The 13,269-nt window shown below is 47.6% G+C and overlaps 1 protein-coding gene across 2 annotated transcripts in view; it reads right to left on the bottom strand.

Moving 5' to 3' along the window:
- PGAP2 (post-GPI attachment to proteins 2) overlaps positions 1-9,173 on the bottom strand; it is a 241,616-nt gene extending 232,443 nt beyond the window's left edge. For both annotated transcript variants that reach the window (XM_069640345.1, XM_069640346.1), the window contains exon 1: positions 9,052-9,173. The gene's annotated coding sequence lies outside the window, so the exon portion shown is untranslated. The remainder of the gene's footprint in view (positions 1-9,051) is intronic.
- Between the last annotated feature and the right edge of the window lie 4,096 nt (positions 9,174-13,269).

The raw sequence follows: 13,269 nt of genomic DNA, 5'->3' as shown, positions 1-13,269 counted from the left end.
CCTCAAAACCCAGATCGAGGACTTAAAGAACAAGGTCAAGCTTGCCCTATTACTCCTTCTAGATCGCTCGGCGGCTTTTGATTTAGTAAACCACCATATCCTATGCCGTCACCTGAAAACTGCTGCCCACTTCTCGGACAAAGCCACTGCCTGGATTACCTCATTCCTTGACAATAGATCTATGAGGGTCTTCTCCCCCACTGCCACCGCTACACCCTCTCCTGTCACCTGTGGAGTCCCCCAAGGATCATGTGCTCCCCAACACTCTACACCGTTTTCACAAAACCTCTCTGACATCTTGGATCTATTGGGCGTCACGTATACTAACTACGCTGACGACACCCAAATACTTATACCCATCACAGGAGACCACAAAATTGACTCCCTAGCCATCAATGCCATTTACCAAGTTATCCAGGCCTGGATGGCTCAGCATGAACTGTGCTTAAACGACGAAAAGACTGAGCTTCTCATCCTTGGCTCTCATCAAAGACTAAGTAAACTTGACCCAGCATTTCAACCCTTCACTATTGATGGCAACACTATCAAAGTTGCTAAAGACACCAAAACACTTGCCATTTATATTGACTCCACACTTTCTCTGTCCAGTCAAACTAATGCAGTATCCTCGGCAGCAGCTTACACATGCAAGCTCATCACAGCATGCCGCCCCTTCCTCTCACCAGCCAATTGTACCAAACTTGCCAGGACTCTGGTCCTCTCCAAAATTGATTACTGTAACGCACTTTATCTGGGTACTAACCAATGCAATATAAAAAAACTGCAAATCATCCAAAACAATGCATTTAGAGCGGCCCTCAACCTCCCTAGGAACTTGCACATTCCTGACTACAGACGGAACCTCCACTGGCTTTCAGTCTCCCAAAGAGTTTCTCTTAAAGCATTGTCGCTTACACACAAAAGCCTTGCTAACCAAGCCCCCAGCTACTTAGCCTGCAGATTCTCTCGACACACCACCTCCAGACCACTCAGGAGTGCCCAAACTAACTGCCTTGATATCCCACGTTTCAACCTTCAAAGATCCGGTGGACGTAGCTTCCCAGTCTTAGCAGCCAAGCTATTGAACTCGCTACCTAACCCCCCCGAGAGCTGAACCTTCATTCCCACTTTTCAAACCCAAAGCCAAAGCCTGGCTGTCCACCCACGACCGACCTTTTAGTCCATAGCTACTGCCTCTACTGCCTTATGCCTAAACTTGCCTCCTCTGTATATTCACTGCATCACTTGTATATTATATGTAAAATCATATGTTATATATTTGTTTGTACATATATTGTCTTGGCCTTGCTTTTATTAAGCCTGTAACCACCTTGCTTTTGTTATACCTGTAACTAAGTGAAGCGCCCGGTTGCCCCTGGGCCTGGTGCGCTCTATAAATAAAATAAATACTAAATACTTTGCCATGTCCACCCCAAGCCCACTCCTTGTCCTCCCGGAGAATATTTTTTTTTTATTATAAAGCGCTTAATACCAGAGTTCGGTTTCTAAGTGCGGTTCTGGGATTCGAACCTCTGTTGCTCTGCGTGGTCTTGCTACCAAGACCAGCACGTTGCCCCTGTGCTATCCTCGCTTGACTGATATTCTGTCGGTATGTAGCTTAAAATAATAAAAGCATTGCTTGGAGATGCAGTCAAAATAATTCTCATCTGCAGTTTTGAATGAAAAGCAGATTGCTACTTTGGACAATATGGGCAAATATACACAGCACAAATATAAAAGCAATGTAGAAACTGCTATAAACACAACAGTTTACTTCAGTTAGTTAGCAGTACACAATAACAATATGTTCACGTATTCCAAAGTCTGGTGGGATTTTCAAACCAAAGTTGCAAAAGGTGCCGTGCAAGACAACATTTCTACCAACTACAGCTAGGTCGGGGGGGGGTGTGTGTGTGTATGTACACACACACACACGTCTGAGTTCAAGACCGGTCTCCAATATGGCTTTTCCATTTAACCGAAGTATGTGCTCCTGGGCAATTCCTTGTCTGCTAAAATATAAAGTCTTTAGAACTGATTCAGCTCATACCGTCTGCTGCTCCAAAGAAGCCTTACTCCCAATATTGCCAGATATGTAATAACTAGCAGTGATAATTCATAAACTGGACATGAACACATTGAGTGTTACAGTTCCCCCTCCCGTCCCCCCATTCCCTATCACACCATAAGTACCCCTTGGATTCCAAAAGGAAATCATTTACATCAACGACAAACCACCAGCTGCTTTCTGTAAGTCACAAAGAAGCTAGGCTGTACTGCACTAAATTACACTAAAGGTTTGCAACATCCTTTTCACCCATGCCAAGTCTGAGATGAGGGGGCGGACCTCTAATTACCTCAACCCAAGCAGGCCCACCACCTGAGGAACGAGTGCACGTTTTGTACATAAAACAAAATCCTCCGAGGAGCAGTTAGATGGTACCGCAGGACCAAACTAACCCAAGTCTCAATGAGCCACATCAGTCGAAAGGACTTTTTTCCCTTAGAATTGAATGAGAACTTTCTGACGAACCCAATTCTGATGAGTGGACCACAAAGGGCAATATTCAGTCAACTATAATCTACCAACAACCAAGCAGATAGTTAAGAAACGGGGTAATGCTCTCCACAATCTATGTATTGTGACAACAGCGGAGACTGTATATTACAGATTGTATATTTTATTTGCAGAACTGTCCACACATTTAGAAAACCAAAAGGGCAGCATTGGTTCTGGGAGGGACCTACTTGCATCACCAAGGGCAGCATACTGTACAAGCAGTGGTGAGAATCCAACCAGAAGTGGGAGACACCATATGAAGTATTCCACAGGTGAATATTTTAATGGATCTAACTGAAGAGTAAATATGATAAAATCTGGATACCCAATAGGGTATATATTTTTAACTGGATTTGTAGAAACGGGTTGAGCAAACCTTATTTATTTGTATTGTTTTTGAGTTGAATGGGTAATTCTTTGAATTTGCAAAAAACAGTACTGAATCATTTAAAATTACTTTGTTAATTATGAGATCATAATTAGAGTGACAGTAATAAAAAACAATAGAATGATGCAACTAAAAACTAAACAATTTAAATTGTTTCTTATAGATGGAACAACAGAATCATTGAAGGGAATAGACAACTCCTGAAGAAGGGGAGCATCAAACCCCGAAACGCGTAGGGACACAAGTTAACATGTTTTTATTCCATAAGAGATTGCCCTTAGGGGTTACTATTGAATAGTCAAGCACCATACTGTATATGGTCTATTTCGAATTGTGAAATGATCAACAAAGTGACATATTGTAAAGTTCCAAATTCAACAGTTTGGTATTGTATATGGTCTAACATGAACAAATAAGTGTACATATATACATTTTTCGAGTAAAGAATTCTTTATAAGACAAGAGTTACAAGAAAAGCGTCATTTTTTTATTACAGATATGGAAAATATAGATATCATTTATTGATTGTTTGTATTCACAATACCATTTTGGGTGTGCAGGGGACGGGAGAAATCCACAAGTGTGTGGTTATCTGTTGTTTATTGTAGATGCAAAATATGTCTAGCTTACACAATTAAGCTAGATGCATGTGGCATAATATATTAGAGTGGTGGGGTTTTACTGGAGTACAGTAATGGCTATCCTCCCCACCCACACCACATTTACTGTATCAGTTGCTGTATGTCATCTGCATCTGGCGTCCCGGCGAACACGGACAAACACAGAGTGGTGCGAAGCAGTTGGGAGCTCCCCTTTGCCTCTGGCCCTTAGCTGAAGGCTGCCCAGGGGAAGTTGCTAATGAGGGCTCATAACCGTCACTTGTGGGTGGGGGGGGAAAGCAGCCAATTGGCACTGGTTAGGGCTGGAGGTGGATGGGGGAAGGCGTGGGTCCACAAAGGGAAAGAAGGCTCAGGAGCATGAAAGCAGAGGAGAAAAGAGAGAAAAAGAAAGAAAAGGAAGGCTGGCCATAAGGGGACACTTACCTGCAGCCCCGCTCAGAACAGAGGTAGATTTTGATTTTTAGATTAAATTCCATTCACATACGATCCCCCTGCACCTTTTGCTGGACTACTGGATTTTTGTCTGTTCTCCTGAGTGGGAACCTTTTTCCACACTCAATCATTCTTTAAACCTATTGTTGGGATCCTTTTATATATATTTTTTTAATATCTTTTCTTGGAGTAATGCTTCCCTCCAAGTTTTGTGTCATCCGTCATTGACTTTTGCAGCACACAGCACTGTCTGAGCAGTGTTGCTGGGAACCCTTTTGGCTTCCTTTTTCATTTCTGTTATTTTCCTTGTGAGAACACGTTACCAAGGGCAGGGGGGATCTAGTATCCTGCAACTACGCCAGAGAGGACCCTCTTAGCTCCACTTGCTTTGTTGTAGCGTAGCAATGTCATTGTTGGAGACAGGGTAACACCACGCCATGGACCCCCTGTACACACTGATTTGGCCTGTGCTCAGACGCGGCTGGACAGTCCTTTTGACCAAGCATTGCATGCTGCACTCTTCCCTTGACACAGTGTGACAAACAGAGCCACCAGTACTCAATCCCCTTTGTCCAGGAAATATTTGCTACACAGTTCCTGGACACAGCACTGGCAATCTGCAGTTGGGCAGATTTCCATATTTGGGGCTTCTGCTGGCTCATTTTCACAGAACCCCTAAACTTCCCCTGGATTAGCTGACCGCAACAACCTTTGTCTACATTTTGTGAATGGAGGGCTGGCTTAGGCCAGCGCATGAGGGAATGTGAAGATCTAGGGGAGACCCTGGGTTTTCCTCAAGTCTGCTGGTTTACTTCCCTGCATTGCTAGAAGACTCCGCTGTGAATCCGGGCCACTGAATTTTAGGTCTAGGCTTGGCCATAGTGGCCGAGCCCTGGGTCCTTTGTTTCCTGCTCAAGTTTGCCTTTTTGGAGGCTGAATGTCTTTCCTGGGCTACTCCTAGCCCTACTCCATGGGCTTGAAGCCCTGTGCTGGAACTATTTTGGGTTAGTTTGACTGCCATCTTCCCATTTTAAACCTGATCCAAGCACCTCAATGTGGAAGTCACCATCATCCAGAAGGGTGGTGGAACCCCACTATCCCGCCTCTTCTCTTTCTTGGCCACCTTTGGTCACCTCCACTGTTGCCATTATTGCGAGGAACAGTTTCTGCTGGCTGGCTGCTCTGTTTTGCCCTCCAAGTCTTCTGGATGTGCGTTGTCTGGTTCTATGCCTTTATTCTGCCTCCTTTGTCCACGCTTATGCTCTTGGCTCAGGGTCACCCTTCGGGAAAGGCAGATTCTTCTTTTAGTAGTTTGGGGAATTTTGTCCACTGAGCAAATCGGGATAGTGTAACTCCACCTGTGGAAGCTTTGTACTTGCTTGGTTAATTCATTGTTCCACATACTGCTGATCTGATGCCCTGGGCTCTGGCTTGGTGGGTTATTAGTGTGATTTCCCAGCAGGGTTCCCCTGGGTCCTCTGGTGGTGGGGGTCTGCAGGCCCCCCCCTTTACCGCCATTTGCCATTGACCTACTTTTGCCCAAATCCTGCTTTCCAGCCTTCATTTTCGGCTCCTTAACATGGAACTGGTGCTCAACAAGGGGGAGGTGGGATGTCTCCTCTGATGTCCTCTAGGGTTTGTTACACTTTTTTCTGCACCTCTGGATAGAACTGTTACTTAGCTAACTTAATCCCATAACCGCAGCTCTACCTTTGGGATTTGTCTTGTTATGCACTAAGATGCCCATTACCCGACTAGCTGCACCCTATGTTACAAGCCTTAATATTAGAGCCAGTAAGGAAAGCGATTGGGGCTCACCCTTACCTGCAACGCAAAACACAGATCCTGTTGTGCAATCTGACTCACTGCATCTGTGTTAATCACTGATCGGCTAGCCCATACTGGATCCATCGCCCCCCCACCAGAAGAATGGCTCTGCTGAATCGGAAAGTACTGCATCGCATTCCAACACCAATGAACACTTGCTGGTAGAGGAGTCACTACCTCAACTATAGGAATGCATGTTGCTGGTGAAACCAGATTGCAGAAGCCCCACAAACTATCAAATATTTCAGCACCCCGTAGACACGGTCAACTTTGTTAACCCATGATGGCTCTGCAGAGAAAAATAACCGAGCGCTGTGCGAGCAACTACTACTATTAGACTGGTAGAAATGTAAGTGTTATGCAGGCCGGCTATTGGCATCAAGCCGTCCCCATTGGTGCTATAGATGTCAGCACCTATATGTAGAGGCCCAGTGCCTCCGGGGGTTGCCAGGTAACACCCAGTCATCTTGAGGGGCAGGGCAAACCATAACCAGACCATACTGACCCTAGCCACCTTGCTGGCACGAGGGCCCCACAGCATCATGGCCTGCAGGCCTGTGCTCACACGGTGTGTGCCTGCAGGCCTAAATGTGACACAGACTCAGTCATTCCCTTGTGGAGTCTGCACCCAACCAGAGGTACGTGCCTGCAGTTGCTCCTTTTGTTATCTTTGACCATGAAACAGTCATGGCCTATCTTAAAAGGGCAACACACTTGGCAGAGTCACACACTACAGTAAGTGCAGGACTATAACTTCAATCAATGCGTTAATCACTAGGTTAATTAGAATCAGGGTGTCACAGTGAAACCAATGTTTTGAGACGTTTCCCTACTGTCTCTCATACTTGAGAAAAATTTACAAATGCAGATCCCGGTCCCAAAGAAGACCCCCCACCCCAAGAACCTCCCGAAATGCAAGCTGCCATCCCCAAGTTTCCAGTGCAAACAGAATCCACTGCGCACAAAGCAAACACCTATGCAATTCTCCCAAATGGAAAAAATTGAAAAAACAAGCCCATTCAACCTCTCCAGAACATCGAGTCCCCAATGCATTCACCAGTAGAGTGCAGGTGCGCACCTGGACTTTAGTTCTGGCATTCAAAATTGGAACCAGTAGTCACCCATTTTGAATATCGGAACTAAAGTCCTGGTGTCAGTGTGTGCACCTACACAATACCTGTTCTCTCCCCTGATCGCAATCACTGCCACCCACCAGGGGCTCAACGAAACCTACATTTCAGGAGGTGGGGGGCTAAGTGGTGATGGCAGGGGCCACTTCAGAAAATAGGCGGGGCAAACTTGGAGGCTATGCCCCCACTGTTCTACCCCCCGCCCATGGTCTGGTGTGGGGACGAACTATCAAATAGTGTTATTTTAGAGCGCAATATTCAGAGAGGCGATTGAAGTCTTTCTTGAAAGTAGCAGCTTTAAAGTTTTACTGTGTTTGTTCAAGAACATGTTTCGGAACAAACACAGTAAAACTTTAACCCCTCCAGTTTCGGGGTAAGGCATCCCTCACCTTCTTTACTCATTGGAATGAGACTATTCTAGTGCAGCTTCAATGTTACAATCCTTTAACTCTCTCCTTTAAGTCTGAAAACACCCACTTGTTGCAGATCCTGGAGGTCCTACAAAGTATGAAAATAGCAGATAGTGCAAAATGAAAGCCTCAATAGCATACCAGAACAGGACACTGCAGAGTGTGGGGCAGTACTCTGGACGGGCCAAGCAACTTCAGTAGCTGGGAGCAACAGGGGAGAAAATGTTATGTTGGTTCAACCACAGTTAGTCCGCTATACTAGAATCTCTGGTTGGAGACTATGGGCCTCATTACAAGCATGCGGGTCCGGAAACAACGGTGCCGGTAAGCTTACCGGCACCGTTGTTTCCGGACCGGCATACTACAGGTCTGCCTGCCAGGACCACCATGCCCAGCAGGTCTGACTCTGCCAGACACCGGCATACTACAGGTCTGCTTGCCAGGACCGCCATGCCCAGCAGGTCTGACCCTGCCGGACACATCGGCCACGGTAGGCAGACCGTCACGGAAGCACCGGCACCGGTCCTTCAGTGTTCCCCATTAGACTATGGGAATGGGGCATTACTATTTAATCAGGAAACCTGACTATCCAGACCGCCGAGGTTGTAATACACCGGTGTTACCGGCAAGTCAGGCCCCAGTAAATATTTACGGGTCCGGCAGCAATACTGACACAGTCCTGCCAGACCCGTAATGAGGCCATGTGTCTGCCTGTCAAATCAAGTGATACGAGACTGGGGAGTATCAGTGTAGCAATAATGCAATTCTATGTGGCAATATTGGAGCCATTAGCAGAGAAGCACCAGGGTAGACAAATGTGTCCCAACACTCATTAAAACTGTCCCATTGTAAGGGTGCAAACGTAATCACGTATAAGCACTCCAATTTTTGCAATTGAAGTCAGGGTGAAATTACATTATTTGCCTGGGATCACACGCTAAACAGTGAATCAGGGATTTTAACCCACTCTGCAATGTGGGCACGGCCACCTTCTTCCACCCTTTACTTGGAAGAAATATTTAAGTTTTGGGAGTCAGGACCTACAATAGTACTGCATAGCTCCCAACCTTTTTTGTAACCAAGGCGGGTGAAAACACCGGGTGAGTGGCCCATAGAAGTGAATGGGCGTATGAGGGACTGGGCGGGTTATTTGTCTGCTTTTAAGGCGGGTAACACCCGCCAAAAGCAGGTGAGTTGAGAGCTATGGCTACTGTCCTATAATGTTTACTTGCAAAACACACAAACTGCACAGTAAAGCATCATGACAACATGTAAATCCTTATAGCAGCATGTTGGGCCAAAATCACATTTTCAAATTGTGCTTATTGTGTTGCTCGCTTTGGTGGTCTTTCAGTTGTAAAGTCACTATCATGCATTAGAAAGGCTTTGCTGCTGCTGATAACAGAAACGTGTGGAGTTAATTTCGGCACTGGCTGCAGAGCCAGGCACGCAGCCTGTGTATCTCAGCGGGGGACTGTGACTCTGGGTTGGCTCGGACGAAACAAAATGCCCCTAGAAGCATGTTACTGCTCCTCCTATGGACTGTTAAAGGGCACAAAGCCACGCCCCTCGGCTGACATTATGCAGGGGGCTTCAGCCAGGTCAGCTCAATGCCACCCACTCGATTAATCAACTGCCCGAGGGCGGAGTCCGGGGGTTGCAAAGCCCTGAAGCCAGTCCTTACCTTGAGTCCCCCGGGCGCACAGCAGCGCTCGCACCTGTGGCCACCTTCGATCTGCATCAGACAGGAAGAGGCAGCCATCCGTGGAGAGGCTGTGATGGATTCGGTGCGCATAATTGGGCGGCCATTTTAGAGTGTCAGAGGCTGTATGCAGCGTCGCAGTGTAGACGCCCTTAAACATGCATGGACAGTTTAAAAAAAAAAGAGGTCCTGTGAAAATGACGTGCATAAAAGTGATGTTAATTATCACACACAAAAACCTTAAACTAGTTTTGTATATGTAGTTAGTAATTTCTTTTCAAAATGTACTATAATTGTTTATTTACGTGCTAGAAAACAGGAATGAAACTTTTTTTGTGGCGTTGCCTTCAAGTAGAGAAATACCACGTTTCAGTATGCTAGCCGAAGTTGTATAATGAAGCCCTTTTTTGTTTCCTTCTAGCGCAATGTCTGCAGCCTCTCTCCAGTATGATTACCTACAGGCAATCTTAATTACTCTCAATCCTACTCTTCCTCGTCACAGTGCCCTGTGATGTCCCCGCGAGGGACTGGCGCGCAGCGCAGATAATAAAAGGGCGGACACGGAGCTCTGCTACAAACGTGTTCTTTATTGCCATACAAGATTCCAACTCTCCATCCCTGCCCTCCCGCGTCACTTCCCTTTCCCCGCTCCTTTGTTCGTCCCGCCCTGGTTGCCCCGGATACGTCAACATGACATCTTCCCCCTTTTTAAACAGTTACCAAACTCTTTGCAACAAGCGGCGGTCTGGTGAGTCTCTCGTCCATTTCCTCGATCCACCTGCAAGGTCTGCTCTGGATTCGCTGGGGTCGTGCCGGTCCGGACCTTGGTGGCATTCTGCTTTCGACAGTTCCTGACTATATGTCCTGCTCCGACTCATCAGCTTCCCATGGATCATCCACCTGCTGGTCACCTGATTCTTCGTCTGGTGGGGCCAGCACTCTACCACTCAGACGTCTCGTCCCAGCTTGCGGAAACTCCTTGAAGTGGAAAGCGTTGCGGGTTACCGCTCCTGTTGACCCTTGGGTGGTGATCATTGACCCCTTCTTTTGTGTGACGAGGAGGGGCTCTTCTCTAAATGCAGGCGTGTGCTTGTGGGTCGATGGCTGGCGAACTGCCACTATATCACCTACTGCTATTTGGGATGGCTGAGCCCTCCTGCGGGCGTCAGTGTACTCCTTCATTTTGTTCTTTGCAGCATCATCTCGCTCCCTGACCTCGGCGTCCAATGCGGGTTGTGGGGTGATTGCTTCCGCTTGTGGCAGTCGGGTTTGCGTGTTTCACCCAAACATGAGCTCAGCAGGTGTCTTCTCTGTTGTACTGTGGGGTGTCCCACGGTAGTCCCGCAATAACTGATTTAGTACTTGTTCATACGGTTGCTGCGTGAGACGCGCGACCTGCAGGGCACGCTTGAGATTAGCCATGAACCGTTCGATCATGCCATTGGCTTGTGGCCATAAAGACATGACCTTTCGGTGCCGAAATCCTAGATATTCTGCAAATTGAGCGAATTGATGTCCACAGAATGGAGCTCCATTATCCGTCTTGAGCACCTTGGGCACGCCATACGCAGAGAACATGTGGTGCAGTGCCGGAATGACGTGGTGGGCAGCCGTAGATGAAATCAGCTGTACCTCTGGATATCGTGAATACTCGTCCATCACTGCCAGGACGTACTTCCCTCCTTCGATGGGCCCAAAGAAGTCCGCAGCCACCGCCTGCCATATGTTCTGCGGAAGTTCTGACATTCGCAGGGGTTCGGGATGTCGGTTGGGCGTAATGAGGCAGCATGTGGGACATGCTCTTAATGCGGCCTCTACTGGGGCATCCATGTGTGGGAACCAGACCTTTTGGTGAAGCATGCGCTGGGTGGAGACGATGCCTCTGTGGGTCTCATGTGCGAGGTTGATGACTTTCGTTCTCATGGCTTTCGGGATCACTAGTTTGCAGTCCTTGAGTAGGAGGTGATCTTCCGACACAGCCAGCTCTTCTTTCACTAGGAGGAGTCGTTCTACATCTTCCCACGTTTGGCCCCCTGCTGCTTTTCCTTGCTCTTTGGCCCTTCGCCACTGTCCGGACTCTAATCCTTCACATATGATGCAGCATGCGGGATCGTTCTCCGTCTCCCTCGCTAGTTCTTCCGTGTTGATACCCTCCGGCGTGGTTTGATGGACCAGGTATCTGAGATAGCAGTCTGCTACTGATGGTTCAGGCATGCTCTCACCCCTTGGTCGCCTTGACAGGAAGTCGGCAGGGTTTTCACCCTTCCCTGGCCTGTGGATGATGTCGAAGGCATAATCTTGAAGTCTTAACCCCCACCGGGCAATCCGTGGTGGCATTTTAGCTTGTGGGTTGCCATAGAGAAATAGTAAAGCTTTATGATCCGTGACCACTTGGAATGGCTTACCGTACAGGAACAAGTGGAAGTGTTCGCATGCCCATACGACGGCCAGCCCCTCCTTTTCAGCCTGGGAGTATGCTTGTTCCGTGTTTGACAGGTTGCGACTGGCATAAGCCACAATATGCCTTTGTGACGGTTCTTTTGGATCAAACTGGGCCAGGATGGCGCCTAGGCCGACGGGACTGGCGTCGACAATCAGTTCTGTACTCCAGTTGGGATCGTAGTATGACATGTTCTCCGCCTTTGGGACCCTCTCCCTGATAGTCTCGAAGGTCCCTTGACAGCCACTGGTCCATTCAAACTTCTCGTTTTGGTGTGTCAGTTTCCTTAACGGCTCGCTGACCGATGCAAAGTTCTTGATGTATCTGCTGCAGTAGCTGGCTAGACCTAGAAATGACCGAAGTTCCGATACATTGGTTAGTGCTGCCGTGTCGTTCAGGGCTGACACTTTGTCCGGGTCTAGGGTCCTCCCAGACTCCGAGAACACATGGCCAAAGAATTTTAAGGTGTTCTTTCGGAATTCGCATTTGTCTCTATTTAGTGTGAGGTTTGCATCATGTAGGGCTTTACACACTTTCATAAGGGTCTCGTCGTGCTTGTTCACATTGGTTCCGAACACCAAGATGTCATCGGAGTAGTTGAGACAGTTCGGGATGTGCTTTATTATGTTGTGGACCTCTGCTTGGAAAATTTCCGCAGCTGACGACACTCCGAAGCTCAGTCACTTATATCTGAAAAGGCCAACATGAGTGACGAACGTGGTTATGTTGCAGCTCTCGGGGTGTAGTACCAGCTGATGGTACCCTTTTTGTAGGTCCAGTTTTGAAAAGACCTTTGCCCCGTTCAACAGGAGGATCATGTCAGTGATTTGTGGCGCGGGGTATCTTTCCCTTCTGGTTGCTTGGTTCGGGCGCCGCATGTCGACACACAACCTGATGGCTTCGGACCCCTTTTTCGGGACGGGGATGATTGGGGAGACCCAGGTGGTTGGTCCTGTGGCTTTTTCGATAATGTCCTGTTCCAGCAATTTCTTTAGCTCATCCTCCACCTTCTTCTGAATGTTGACAGGGATCCCGCGATATGGTTGAGCCACTGGGCATATTGAGTTGTCTACGTGTAGTTTGACTTGCCAGTTCCTGAGCTTACCTATTCCCCTAAATATCTTGGGATATAAGTTATTGATCATGTCGACGGGATCTATGTATTTGTGAACCATGATGTTGTAAAGTATGTGTATCAGGCCCAAATCTGCGGCAGCCTTAAAGCTCAGAACGCAGCCGCTGTCTGTTTCGGTGGCCAGGACGTGAATTGGAACTTTCATGTCTTGTCCCTTGTAGCGGCAGAGCCCTCTAAACAGTCTTATGCACTTTAGAGGAGTTTTGGCTCCGTAAGCGTAGATGTCGACCTTGGCTGGCTGGAACTTTGGTTTTGGGGTTAGTGCAGCGTATATTTGTTCACTCACCACATTGACAGTGGCGCCGGTGTCTATGAGGAATTCGGTTGGTCTTTCCTGCAACTTAATGATGAGTGTTGGACTGTGGGCCGTCCCTGTGGGATTGCCCAAGGCGTAGACATATGCCTTCTTTTTTTGGTCACTCCCTGATGAACTGAGATCTGACTTGGTAGGTGATTGCTCTACCCAGTAGCGTATGTGTCGTCGTGATCTTCTCTCTGGTCTGGCACTCATCACAAATCTTCTCCTTTCACTCCGTTTCTGCCGGTCCTCAGTAGAATCTTTATCCCTCTGATCGCTCAGGGCTTGATTCTGAGCATTTGAGGTGCTTGAGGTTGGGTTGGTGCT

This window comes from Ambystoma mexicanum, chromosome 7q (assembly GCF_040938575.1).
Source record: "Ambystoma mexicanum isolate Mex_15411 chromosome 7q, UKY_AmexF1_1, whole genome shotgun sequence".
NCBI lineage: Eukaryota > Metazoa > Chordata > Amphibia > Caudata > Ambystomatidae > Ambystoma > Ambystoma mexicanum.
This window is presented reverse-complemented; position numbering and strand designations above follow the sequence as displayed.